This window comes from Sus scrofa, chromosome 13, assembly GCF_054392235.1.
Source record: "Sus scrofa isolate SSC_HxYL_T2T_F1_AM1 chromosome 13, Sscrofa_HxYL_maternal_Yorkshire_Landrace_v2.0, whole genome shotgun sequence".
NCBI classification, from domain to species: Eukaryota; Metazoa; Chordata; class Mammalia; order Artiodactyla; family Suidae; genus Sus; species Sus scrofa.
In genome coordinates, this window is record NC_139395.1 from 220,409,091 (window position 1) to 220,421,242 (window position 12,152).

Genomic DNA, 12,152 nt, shown 5'->3' on the forward strand with positions numbered 1-12,152 from the left:
ATCCCACATCAAGTGGCTGCATGTCGTGGCCAAAAAAAAATACGGACACTGTGGATATGTGGAATCTAAAACATAGAACAACTGAACAAAGATAACAAAACAGAAACAGACTCACAGATACAGAGAATAAACTAGTGCTCCCCAGTGGGGAGAGGGAAGGGGGAGGGCAAAGTTGATGATGGGGTTTTAAGAGCTATAAACCATTAGGTATGAAATAAATAAGCCATCACAAAGACGTAATGCACAGCGTAGGAAATATAACAACGTGGAGTATATTCTATGAAGATATGGAATTACCATGTGATACACCTGAAGCTAATATAATAAGTCCATACCTCAATTTTGTTAAAAGGCTAATGTGGGTGGGAAGGAATGGAATTATGGGAGACTTAACTTTCTACGTCATAGCACAGTAACTTTTACTTTTTTAATTAAAAAAAATTTTTTTTTGTCTTTTTAGGGCCGCACCCATGGCCTATGGAGGTTCCCAGGCTAGGTTCCCAGACGCCAGCCTACGCCATAGCCACAGCGACACCAGATCCAAGCCACATCTGTGACCTACAGCACAGCTCACGGTGGCAATGGATCCTTAACCCACTGAGCAAGGCCAGGGATCGAACATGCATCCTCATGGATACTAGTCATATTCGCTTCTGCTGAGCCACAATAGGAACTCCAACTTTTTTTTTTTTTTTTTCTTTTCTAGGGCCACACCCAAGACCTATGGAGGTTCTTGGGCTAGGGATCCAATCGGAGCTGTAGCCGCCGGCCTACGCCACAGCCACAACAACGCGAGATCCCAGCTGCATCTGCAACCTACACCACAGCTCAGGGCAACGCTGGATCCTTAACCCACTGAGCAAGGCCAGGGATCGAACCTGCAACCTCATGGTTCCTAGTCAGATTCACTAACCACTGAGCCACGACGGGAATGCCCAACTATTTATTTTATAATATTGCATGCCAGGTGGCAGGCCTTATTCTAGGGGCGGCTGATAAGGGGATGAGTAAGTAGGATGGGTCTCTGCCCCCCGGGGTAGATATTTTGCTGTGAGAGACAGAAGACAAGCTCGTGAACGCGTGATGATGCTAAGATGATCGCCTGTGATCTGTGCCATCATGGAAAATGACTGGCACGGGGCCGAAGAGTGCCAGTGACCATCCCCCTTGGCCTTTCCCACTTGTGCTCCCTAGAGAAGGCAGAGAGGGGACATGCTGCCCTGGTGGCAGGACAGGAGGCAGGCAGGCAGGTCTCCTTATTCTCAGGGACCCTCTGTCCATCCATTCCTGGGACGAGTTCTGTGGTTTGGGATCACAGGCAAAGGGTAGGCAGAAGCAGACTCTTTAGAACAGATTGTCAAAAAGAGGACTTTAGGAGTTCCCACCGTGGCACAGCGGAAAGGAATCTGACTAGGAACCTTGAGGTTGCGGGTTTGATCCCTGGCCTTGAGCAGTGTGTTAAGGATCTGGCATTGCCGTGAGCTGTGCTGTAGGAACCAGATGCGGCTTGGATCTGGCACTGTTGTGGCTGTGGGGTAGGCTGGCATCTGTAGTTCCAATTTAACCCCTGACCTGGGAACCTCCATATGTCGCAGTCGTTTCCCTAAAAAGCAAAAAAAGAAAGAAAGAAAGAAAAAAAAATCTTTAAAACATGTTGCCCTCATCAATAGACTCTTTGCTTCATGAGGAATCTTTTTTTCCCTTTTTGGCCGTGGACCTTCTCGGGCCAGGAATCAAACTCATGTCACAGCAGTGACCCAAGTCTCTCCGATGACAAGAGGAATCTTTCGGAAACTACCTCTTATTAAGACTCTATTATGCACCAGGTGATAAGCAGGGGAGAGCTCTCAGCAGGAGGCCCCTGTCTTGTCACTCTGGCAAAGCTAATGGTCACTAACCTTAAGCCTGGCATCTCCGCGCTCTATTCATCTCCCGCCCGAGCTCGCCTTTCAAGCCTTGGACCACACAGTGCCTCGCCTGATCTGTCTGTTCTCCCCAAAGAGCAGAAATGAAGAATAAGCAATGCATGGATGAGCAGCTCGCCCTCCGGCTTCCCCTTCAGTCACCTCACAGGGTGAACAAGACTAAAGGAAGATCAGAGGGGGGTTCCCATCATGGCTCAGCGCGAACGAACCAGACGAGTATCCGTGAGGATGCGGGTTCGATCCCTGGCCTCGTTCAGTGGCTTAAGGATCTGGCATCACTGTGGCTGTGGCGTAGATCGCAGACGCAGCTCAGATCCCCTGCATTGCTGTGGCGGTGGTGTAGGCTGGCATCTGTAGCTCCGATTCGACCCCTAGCCTGGGAACTTCCATATGCCACGGGTGTGGCCCTACAAAGACAAAAAATAAATAAAAAGCAAGATCAGAGGAGTCGACCAGCCTGCCCACGGTGGGGGATGGGACTACTCTGACCCCCCCTCCCATCTCGGTGATAACTGGAATCACGTCCCTTCTTCTCTTTAAAAACTTTCACGGCCGAGCAGAATCTTTGGTGATGGTTTTGGGGAGATGCTGAGTCCGCCGTCTCCCCAGATTGCCGATTGCTGATCAAAGGCCACTTTCCTTCCTCCCTCCGATTCTCGCTCTCTCCCTCCCTCCATCGCTACCTCCCTTCCTGGAGCAGTGAGCCACTGGACCTGAAATCAGTTACAACGTGTTTGGCTGAGACTTAGTCTCAGCCTTAGCACATCGGGTAAGGCAATTCTTATTACCGGGGCCCAGGAGCCAGTGATTGGTGGTGGGGGATTCAAACCCAGGTCCCATCGGCTCGTGGGTCCCTGTGTAGAACGCCATCTCGCCCCTCCCCCTCACTGGGCAAGTGACAAGGAGCTGACCCTCTCCCGGCACGTGGCTGGCCCACTGGGGCGCCTCTCCGAGGGCCCTTCCCTCCACGCTGGAGCTGACTCAGGCCGTGGAAACTCCCTCTGGCCTTCCTGGTGGCTCAGCGGGCGTGGGCATCCCCAGCCCCAGCAGCCGTCTCCCAGGGGTGCTGAGTCAGGCCTGCCCCTGAAGTGGTGACACGCACATGAATGTCACAGCTGGTGTAACGCACACGTGGACGCAGGCCTCACCCAGGTCCCCGGGGTTTGAGGACGTCTCGCAAGGGAGGAGACAGGCGCTCAGACCTGGCTCACGTCCCTTCGGGCACTCTGGCCTCCCCCTTTGGACGCTACCTGGAAATAGCACGGACCAGCGTTGCTCAGCCTGCGTGTGACAAAGTCACAGACAGACGTTTCCCCTGATTAATATGATGTCATGTGAATGCGGTCTCCCACGGCGGCCAGGCGGACCAGCTGTGCCTTCGGATCGGCTCCAACCCTCCGCCGTTTTAAAGCTAAGCTTTCTTGAAAAAATTGGTCTGTGTCTCTAAGCCCCAGTTTCCTCTTCTGCAAAATGGATGTGCTCCTTCCTAAGTCGTAGGGTCACTGAGGCATTGACCCGTGTACCGGGCAGGGGTCCCCCAGCACAGCCTGGGCCGGGGCGGGACGGAGGGGCAGTGATGGGACCTTGATTCACCTGGTCCTTCCACACAGAGGACGGTCCACTGCTGGCTGGCCTTGTGTTTGCACCACCAAGCTCTAGTGCAAACGGGCCAGCCGGGGGTCGCAGAGCCTAAAGTGTCTCTTTTCGGAGTTCCCGTGGTGGCTCAGCAGGTTAAGAACCTGACAAGTATCCGCCAGGATGTGAGTTCGATCTCTGGTCTTGCTCTGTGGGTTAAGGATCTGGTGTGGCCGTGATCTGTGGTGTAGGTCGCAGATGCAGCTCGGATCCTGTGTTGCTGTGGCTGCGGTGGAAGCCGGCAGCTGCAGCTCCGATGAGACCCCCAGCTTGGGAAGCTCCATGTGTCATGGGTGGCCCTAAAAAAAAAAAAGTTCTCTTTTCTTGCCCCACAACCTAAAGTATTTTGCATAATTTCTCTTTTTAATCTGCCTTGAGAAGTGGAAAGACAAGCCTTCCTAGTTGGCCTCCATGACAACACTTCCAAGAGCCTCCGAGAAAGCAGCCTGTCCCAGCCAGGGCGGTGCTGGGTGTTGGAAGTCCTCGGGCTGCGTGTGCAGGAGGAAGCTCACGGGTGTCTGCTTTCTGCCGGAGGAAGCCGGGCAGTTTGTTCTGGAAGGAGCTTCTCTAGCTACATGATCAGCACTTCTGTCTCCATATCTCAGCTCTTAGTGACCCTTGGCTCTGCTGGGTTCAGGTAGGATGAGATTGAACTTACACGAAATCAGTTTTTAAGTCCATTTTGATTCTGGTGAAACACCACATGGCAGGAATCTCCATTGTGACTCAGTAGGTTAAGAACTCGATATAGTGTCTGTGAGGATGCAGGTTCGATCCCCGGCCTCGATCAGTGGGTGAAGGATCTGGCGTTGCTGTGAGCTGCAGTGAATGTTGCAGATGTGACTCAGCTCCAGTGTCGCTGTGGCTGTGGTGTAGGCTGGGAGCTGCAGCTCTGATTCAACCCTTTGCCTGGGAACTTCCATTTGCAGCAGGTACGGCCATAAAAAAGGAAGAAAAAAGAAAGACAGAAAGAAAGAAGGAAAGGAAAAAAAAGCCACATGCAAAAAAAAAAAAAAAAGAAGAAGGAATTTCCTGGTGGCCCAGCGGTTAAGGATCCAGCATTGTCATGGCTGTGGCTCATGTCATTACAGTGGCGCGGGTTCGGTCCCTGGCCCAGGAACTTCCACATGCCATGGGCACAGCAAAAAAAAGAAAAAAAAGAAAGAAAAAGGAAAGGCACCCAGTCTTTCCCGGGTTTGCCAGCCTGTCGTAGGGGACTGGGCGACGTCCCAGTCCTCTATCTGATGTGACACTCACCCAAATCTGTTCATGCCTCTGCACCAGAGGCTGTCCACAAATAGTTCTGGCCCTTCTGCCTGTTTGGGGGAATAAAGGTTGGCTGGAACACAGCTCAGCCACTCACACGCTGCCCGTGGCCGCTTCTGCACCTCGACGGCACATCTGAGTGTTTGCCACAGAGACGGTGCAGCCGTCAAACCTGGAACTACTGTCTGCCAGGCCCTTTACAGAAAAAAGGTGCCAATCCCTGCTCTGCTCCAAGTACCCATTAACTGTTTTATTTCTCCTTCTTTAAAAAACATTTTTTTTAGGGCCGCACTCGCAGCATATGGAGATTCCCAGGCTAGAGGTCCCATCGGAGCTATAGCCACTGGCCTACACCACAGCCATAGCAACGCAGGATCTGAACCGTATATGCAACCTGCACCACAGCGCACATCAGTGCTGGGTCCTTGACCCACCGATCGAGGCCAGGGATCAAACCTGCGTCCTCATGGATACTAGTTGGGTTTGTTTCCACTGAGCCACGACGGGAGCTTCCTGCTTTATTCTTTAGAACAGGGTTAGGTGTCTAGAGAAAGCTGTGCACATACACGGGGAGCGCCTGCCCCCTGCCCCCACGTCAATTCCGCTGCCAGTAACATCTTCATCAGTAGGTGCATAGGCAGCAATCGATGAAGCAATTTATTCTGATGCATGATCATTACCTGAAAAATCCATCATTTGCATCAGGGTTCACTTTCAGTTTTGTACCTTCTACAAGTTGTGACATATTGTTTTACTCCTTCATGAAAATTTTTTTAATTACAAAGGTAATTACTTTTTAACACAACCAGGAGTTCCCTGGTGGCCTAGTGGTTAAGGGTCCAGCGTCATCACTGCTGGGGCTTGGGCTGCTGCTGGGGCTTGGGATTGATCTCTGGCCAGGGAACTTCTGCGTGCCAGGGGTGTGGCCAAAAAAAAAAAAAGAGAGAGAGAGAGAGAAAGCAGTGAAAGATTCCCCCACCTGCCCGCTTACCTCCCCAAGGGCAGTGCTGACAGGGCTGAGCGTGCCTCCTGAGCGGTTTCCGTGCCAACAGCCCTTACATGCCTGGGGTCTGAGATTTTTCTGAACATAGTTCTGTGCTAGACCTGGCCTTTGCCGCCTCACTGTATTCCATGGGTATTGTGCCCAGGTTATTAACAGCTGCTGAATCGTTCTTTGAATGCACATGCCAAGGTTTATTTATCATATTATTATTATACAATAATGACGTAATGACTCTTTTTGTCCATTGATCCTGAAGCAGTTTGGGAAGCCTGTCTTTGGAAGAGATGCCAGAGATGGGGACCGCCCAGCCCGAAGGGTACGGGGATATTTAGCTTTGAGAGAAACAGGCCATCCAGAAAGTGTTCTCCTGCAAGCAGGGAGGGGCTGAGAGGCGAGATGTAAATTTCAGAGCCATGCAAGCACTAGGAGGAGGCTTCACAGGGCGAGGGTAACCCAGCGAGGCTTCCTGGAAGGGTGGGTAGGGAAGGTGAGCAGGAATCACAGTGTCTAGAGGAGTCCAGGGGGCCCTCAAGACGAGAGATACCCTAGCCAAGGATGTGTCCTTTTGGAGCCCAGGTCACAGGCGACTCCTTACAAATTGCATCAAGCATATGCCTTCTGGGAGGAGGATTTCATAGCCAGGGCTGGAAATTGGGTATGAAGTGCACCTTCACTGGGGTGAAGGGAAGCGGTGTTGAGAAGGGGCACTGTTGCGGGCACTCAGATGGTCAGGCACAGTCTTGCTCTCCCAGGCGCATCCCCGCAGTGGGCACTGCACTGCCCTGTCCAGGTGCCCGGCATGGTGGCGGGGGGGTGGGGGAGAAGAAAGCAAGGGAGGAGGAAAAGTGGGTGGGAGGGCAGGTGGGAGAGAAGAGGAAGGAAGAGAGGGCGGGGGACAGCATTGGCCTCCACATAACGCCGTTCAGAGCCACCTACCCACAGTGGCTGTGAACTACCCAAACTGCACACAACCCAGGGCGTCAGAGATAGGCCGGATCTGCTGGGTGCTGGCCTGTGCGGAATACTACACAGCCAGGAAGAGAGCAGAGAGCTGCTACCTATCACGTTGTGTAGGGAGATTCTGGGGGGGAGGGGACAAGGTCCTAGGGCTCTCCCCGCCCCCACACCTTTCCTCCTTTCCACGTCCTGACCTTGACCATGATGGCCTTCCAGTCATGAGCATCACCTTAGCACACCTCCCTACACAGCAGACTTTCTGTTCTAGCAGGTGTTTCTCCTACGGCATGGGAACGGATTCCCCCAGGGGTTGCTGGCAGAGGGTCACGTGGGGTTCCTCTACCTTGTGATCTTTCATGGGGCCCCACTTTTCTGTCTTGTGCACTTATTTCTACCGTATTTCACCATAAAAAAGGTTCTCCGAGCTTAAAAATCTGTAACACTCTGGTTTAGTCCTTCTTGTTATACTGTATCTATGATATAGGCAATAAATGGTATACTCTCTATATTGTGTGTATCTATACATACAGAGACAGAGAGATGGGATATATACTGATAAATACGTATATAGAGTATAGCATATGGTACAGACTATAGAAATAGAGGTAGCCCATATATAGGTATATATGTCTAAATACATCTCTCTCTCTCTCTATCTGTATACACACACACACCTAGGAGTATGTATACATGGGTATAAATATGTACATATATTTGTGTGTATATATGTACAGGTGGATGGGTATATATCTAGGTCCTGTATTTATATATATACATAAATTTTAAAATATATATATTAATATATACACAGTTATTTTTTATTTTTTATTTCTATATGTATATACAGAAATTTAAAATATGATGTATTTGTGCACATGTGTGTATATATCCATATCTATATATTGATAGATATAAAAACGGAGGGGAGTTCCCTGGTAGCATGGCAGGCTAAGGATCCAGTGTTGTCACTACTGTGGCTCGGGTTGCTGCTGTGGCAAGGGTTTGATCCCTGACCCAGGAAATCCTGCATGCCATGGGTGTGGCCAAAGAAAAATAGAGATATATCTAGATATAAACATATATATAAATAAAAATACGGGCCTCTCTGGATATATATGCATACCTATATTCCTCTATTTTTATATAATACACCTAGGCGCGTACATGTATACATGCACACACACTTATCTGCAATACAGATTACATAAAGAGAGGTGTATTTATGCAATCTGAACTATTCACAACAACAAAAAGAAACAGCACGATAGGGAAACGCCCCCAAACATGTGGAGACGGCGGAATGGGGCCTGCAGGTTCTGGCTTTCTCAGGCCGTGGGCATCGAGAGGTTTCCGGGCCCACGTGAGTCAGCCCTGCAGCGGCCTGGCCGGGCAGGCACAGCCACGACTGCCGCTTAATCTCCCTGGGAAACCGGCTCTCCCTCACTCATCGTTAAAACCCCGGGTGACTCACGAGTTCTGCGCAGGACCCGCGCCCTGGAGATCTTTATGAAGCATCTAAGAAAGGGCGAGCCGCCATCCGGGCGGGCGGGTGGGCGGCTCTGACTCCCAGGGAGAAGGCAGAGTCTTGCAGCATCCGCGCTCCTGAGGAAGCCCCGGCCTGGAGGAAGGGTGGCATGGGGCAGACCGGAGCCAGCTCCTCCCCGGTGAAGTACACGCTCGCACGATCGCCAGCCCAAACCACCAGGCTCGAGAGTCAACATCACCAACCCGTCTGAGAGCCCCGTGGGAACGGATGATGCTCTAAATCCGTTTTCCCGGCCCGCTGGCGTTTTCTGGCATCCTGCTAGATCCTTCCTTCTCCCGCTAAGGTGTTAGGTCCCGGGCGCAGCGGTAGCAAAGCCCCGCACGCAAGGGCTCGAAGGAACACACTTGTCTCTCTCACAAGTCAGGGGCCAGAAGCCCGAGCCAAGGTGTCAGCCGGCTGGCTTCCTTCTGGGGGTTCCTCGGCCGCCCCACCCTGGCTTCAGGCGGCTGCCAGCAGGCCTGCTGTCCTCAATTTGTAGGCCTGTCCCTCCAGTCTGCTTCCATCTCCACCTGTGTCTCTGCCTCCAGATTTCCAGCTTCTTACAGCGACACCGGCCACGGGTCGTAGGGCCCGCCCTGATTCACCACCAGTGTTGCAGTTCTGAAGATGATACGGTTTGGGGGCTCTCTTTAAGAAAAAGAACACAACACAATTAAATCTAAAATGAGGTATAAACGTGAATTCATATGCATTTTACTTTCTTTAAAAAGGAAACGTTTTGGCCACGCCCATGGCATGCGGATGTTCTCGGGCCAGGGATCGAACCCGAGCCACAGCAGGGACAATGTCGAATCCTTCATCACTAGGCCCCCAGCGAACTCCTGAGTTCGTATTCAGAATGGGAACAAAGCACAAGAAATGATGAAAGCTGTGGATATTTGAATGCGGTCCTTCTGCAATTTCTTTGGGCAGTTTACCAGAAATGGCTCTGGAGATTGTCTTCTGGCCTTGCTCCCTGCCTACAACACTCTATAGCTCCCAGAAGCCCTGCACATTCTTGGGGGATGTACTGCAGAAGGCCCTGGGGCTTAAGCGCATTCGTTTCCAGGTAAAGTCCCCTCTGTCTGCAGAGGGAGGTACACTTTCAGACCAGGTGGGTACCAGAGGAAATGAAGCCACGTGTGGGTATCAGTCTCGACCGGAAGATGCACCGAGCTGGCTCAGGCAGGTTGCCGCGGACACCGGGGCCTGGGAGCCTAGCCCGGCAGGACGGTGGTGACCCAGTTCCCCTTTCACCTCTCAGCCTCTCCTGCTCCCCCGGGCACCCCACGACCAGGAAGGGGGCCACCCTCCAGCAGCAGCAGGCAATTAGAGCTCCTTGCCCCCAGCTCTGACAACCTCACTGGTAGCTCGTAAAGTCATGCAACAGCTTGAAAGGCACGTCCTGAATGCCCCAGTTTTCTGTCCCTCGTAGGCAGAAAGATCATCACAGCCTCTGCTGTGACCCAGCCAGATGAAAGTGCCAGCGAAAGGATGGGTGTAATTGGGCCACTGAAGCCCCTGACGGCCGGGCAGAGCCAGGCCCCAGGTTAGACTCTCTCTTCGCCAGCCTGGCTGGGGCCAGCTGCCCTGATTTGGGGGAACGGGGGGAGCCGGGGAGCAGGGAGGCCGTGCTGCCCCGGTTCTCAGCTTCCCCGTCCTCCCTCGGTCCCTCTGCTCCCTGCCCTGCCCCTTGTCTGTCTAAGCCCCACCACCCCTAAAGGGAGAGGGGTGCCCAAGGGTCCAGGGTGGGCCGTTTTTGTGGGGTCAGGGGGTCCTTCTCCCTGCACCCTCCATAATTAAGCGTGGGCCTTTTCATTATGCTCTGAAACGGTCTATAATGGAGATCTGGGCAGGAACCCGAATCTCCTCCTTGTGTCTTAGAATCCTGGTCATGCCTCTCTGCGCCCTTCATCCATCCAGCCACCTAGGCATCCATTCATCCATCATCCACCCATGTCTCTATCCATCCACCCTCCATTCATCCTTCATCACCCATTCCCCTCATTCATTCATCCATCATCCGTCCAGCCAGCCACCCTCATGGCCCATTATCCCTTCATCAACCTGCGTCCACTCTTCCCTCTCGCCGAAGAGAACGGAGCACCTGTTCTGTGCAGAATTGTGCTTTGCCCCCGAAGCTGCAAAGTCGTTCAGGACCAGAGTCCAGGGAGCCTTGGGTCTGCGCAGGATGCTGACTGGCGGTTTGATGCGCAGGCAGGATCACAAGCCTGGGCCGAAGACTGGGTCGCCCCCTCCCCCATCACCACGCCTTCATCCTCTGGCTCCTAGACCTATTTCTGCGGTCAAGGTGAGAAGCACCCCTCCCCGTGCGGCTCCCTCCCTGCCCCAAAACCTGGGAACCAGTGGCAGGAGGACTCCAGGCCCCAGGCGAGGGTGATTAGCGGCTTTGCCCCTACCAGTCTCCACAGGACCGCCCCGAGGCCACGGGAGCTCAAGAATACACTGCATTTTTCTCATTTTAATGAAGGTACAAAGGGTACTTGGGAAGGAAGCGCGCCAAGAAATCATGCCCTTTCAGGTACATTCTTGGCCGCTGGGTTGGGGATTGCGTAGGTGTTGTTTTATTCTATTTTATTTTTTCACGGAGGGGAGGGAGAACTGCTTTATCTCTTTGACTCAGGCCTGAGGAATGCCACCTCCTGACCGCCCGCCCACCGCCTGACCCTGACCCTGACCCGTGGAGCCCTCAGCCCTGCTGGTGATGACAAGGAGCCTGGCTAGGCACTAGGCTGCAGGGGGAGCGGGGAGGAGTGAAGCCCATCAGCGCAGAGGGAGGGATGAGCTAAGAAGCTGAGGCCAGGAGCCAGGGGTCTGGAGGCCCCAAGTGGCAGACCCCCGGGAGGAGGAGACAGTGGGCTGGGCAGATCTGTGGCTCTCTCTTCTGCCCAAGGACAAACCTTGGCCTCCCCGTCCAGGAGTCCCCCCGTCCCGGTTCTAGCCTTGACACATGGAGTGACTTAGGAGAAGTCACTTGCCTCCCCGAGTCAGGGCGTCCTCTGCTCGAAAAACGAGGCTGGTAACATCTGTGACCTCACGGTGCGTCGTGAGACCCGGTGACTGACTCATTCTTAGGTGTGTTGGGCTCTCGGAGAGCCTGGGTCGGGCAGCTCACCTGGCCTGGGACACGGCTGCTAAGGAAGGGGACGTTTCCCTGTGTGCCTAGCTCCATCCCTCGTGGCTGCCCATGACCTTGGCAGGGCCCTCCGCTTCTGCAGGTCTCCTTGCCTATTAAATGGTAATGAGGGCCAAAACAGCATGTGCCTCAATGGAAGGTCGTGAGGTTCCATGGTGTCCATAAAAGGCTCTGAGGTCCCAGGAGAAAGGCGCCAAGGAGCTACAAGGTGTTATTAGAGGTAATTGGGTCAGCAGTGGGGTGCACCTTCAAAGTGGCCTGACTCCGGTTCCCTCCCAGTCTCTTCTCTCTGTCCTCCTCGATGCTGTGTCCCCCTTTTTACCCCCCACCATCCCTTTCTCATCCTTGTCTGGCCCTCAAGTTACTCTCACTCTTTCCCTGTAACAAGCATTCTGCCTCAAAATGAGGGGACCTCAGACATCTAGAACCTGCAAAGCCCTGGGAAGCACCATCTAAACATCAAGCTAGAGAAGTAAAGGTTGTCCATTCATCCATCCATCAAACATCCACCCACCCAACCAATCACACATCCATCCATCCAAGATCCATCCATCCACCCAACCAACCAAACATCCATCCATCCATCCACCCAACCAACCAAACATCCATCCATCCATCTACCCAACCAACCAAACATCCATCCATTCACTCAACCAACCAAACATCCATCCATCAAAGATCCAG

At 52.9% G+C, this 12,152-nt stretch overlaps 1 long non-coding RNA gene across 1 annotated transcript; it reads right to left on the minus strand.

Annotated features, from left to right (window-relative positions):
* Positions 1-5,999: 5,999 nt before the first annotated feature.
* On the minus strand, positions 6,000-10,774 carry LOC146397910 (uncharacterized). Its single transcript, XR_014822547.1, has 2 exons — positions 10,379-10,774; positions 6,000-8,959 (listed from the first exon to the last, which is right to left on the minus strand). It is a non-coding gene; the product is annotated as an uncharacterized LOC146397910 (long non-coding RNA).
* Positions 10,775-12,152: the final 1,378 nt, after the last annotated feature.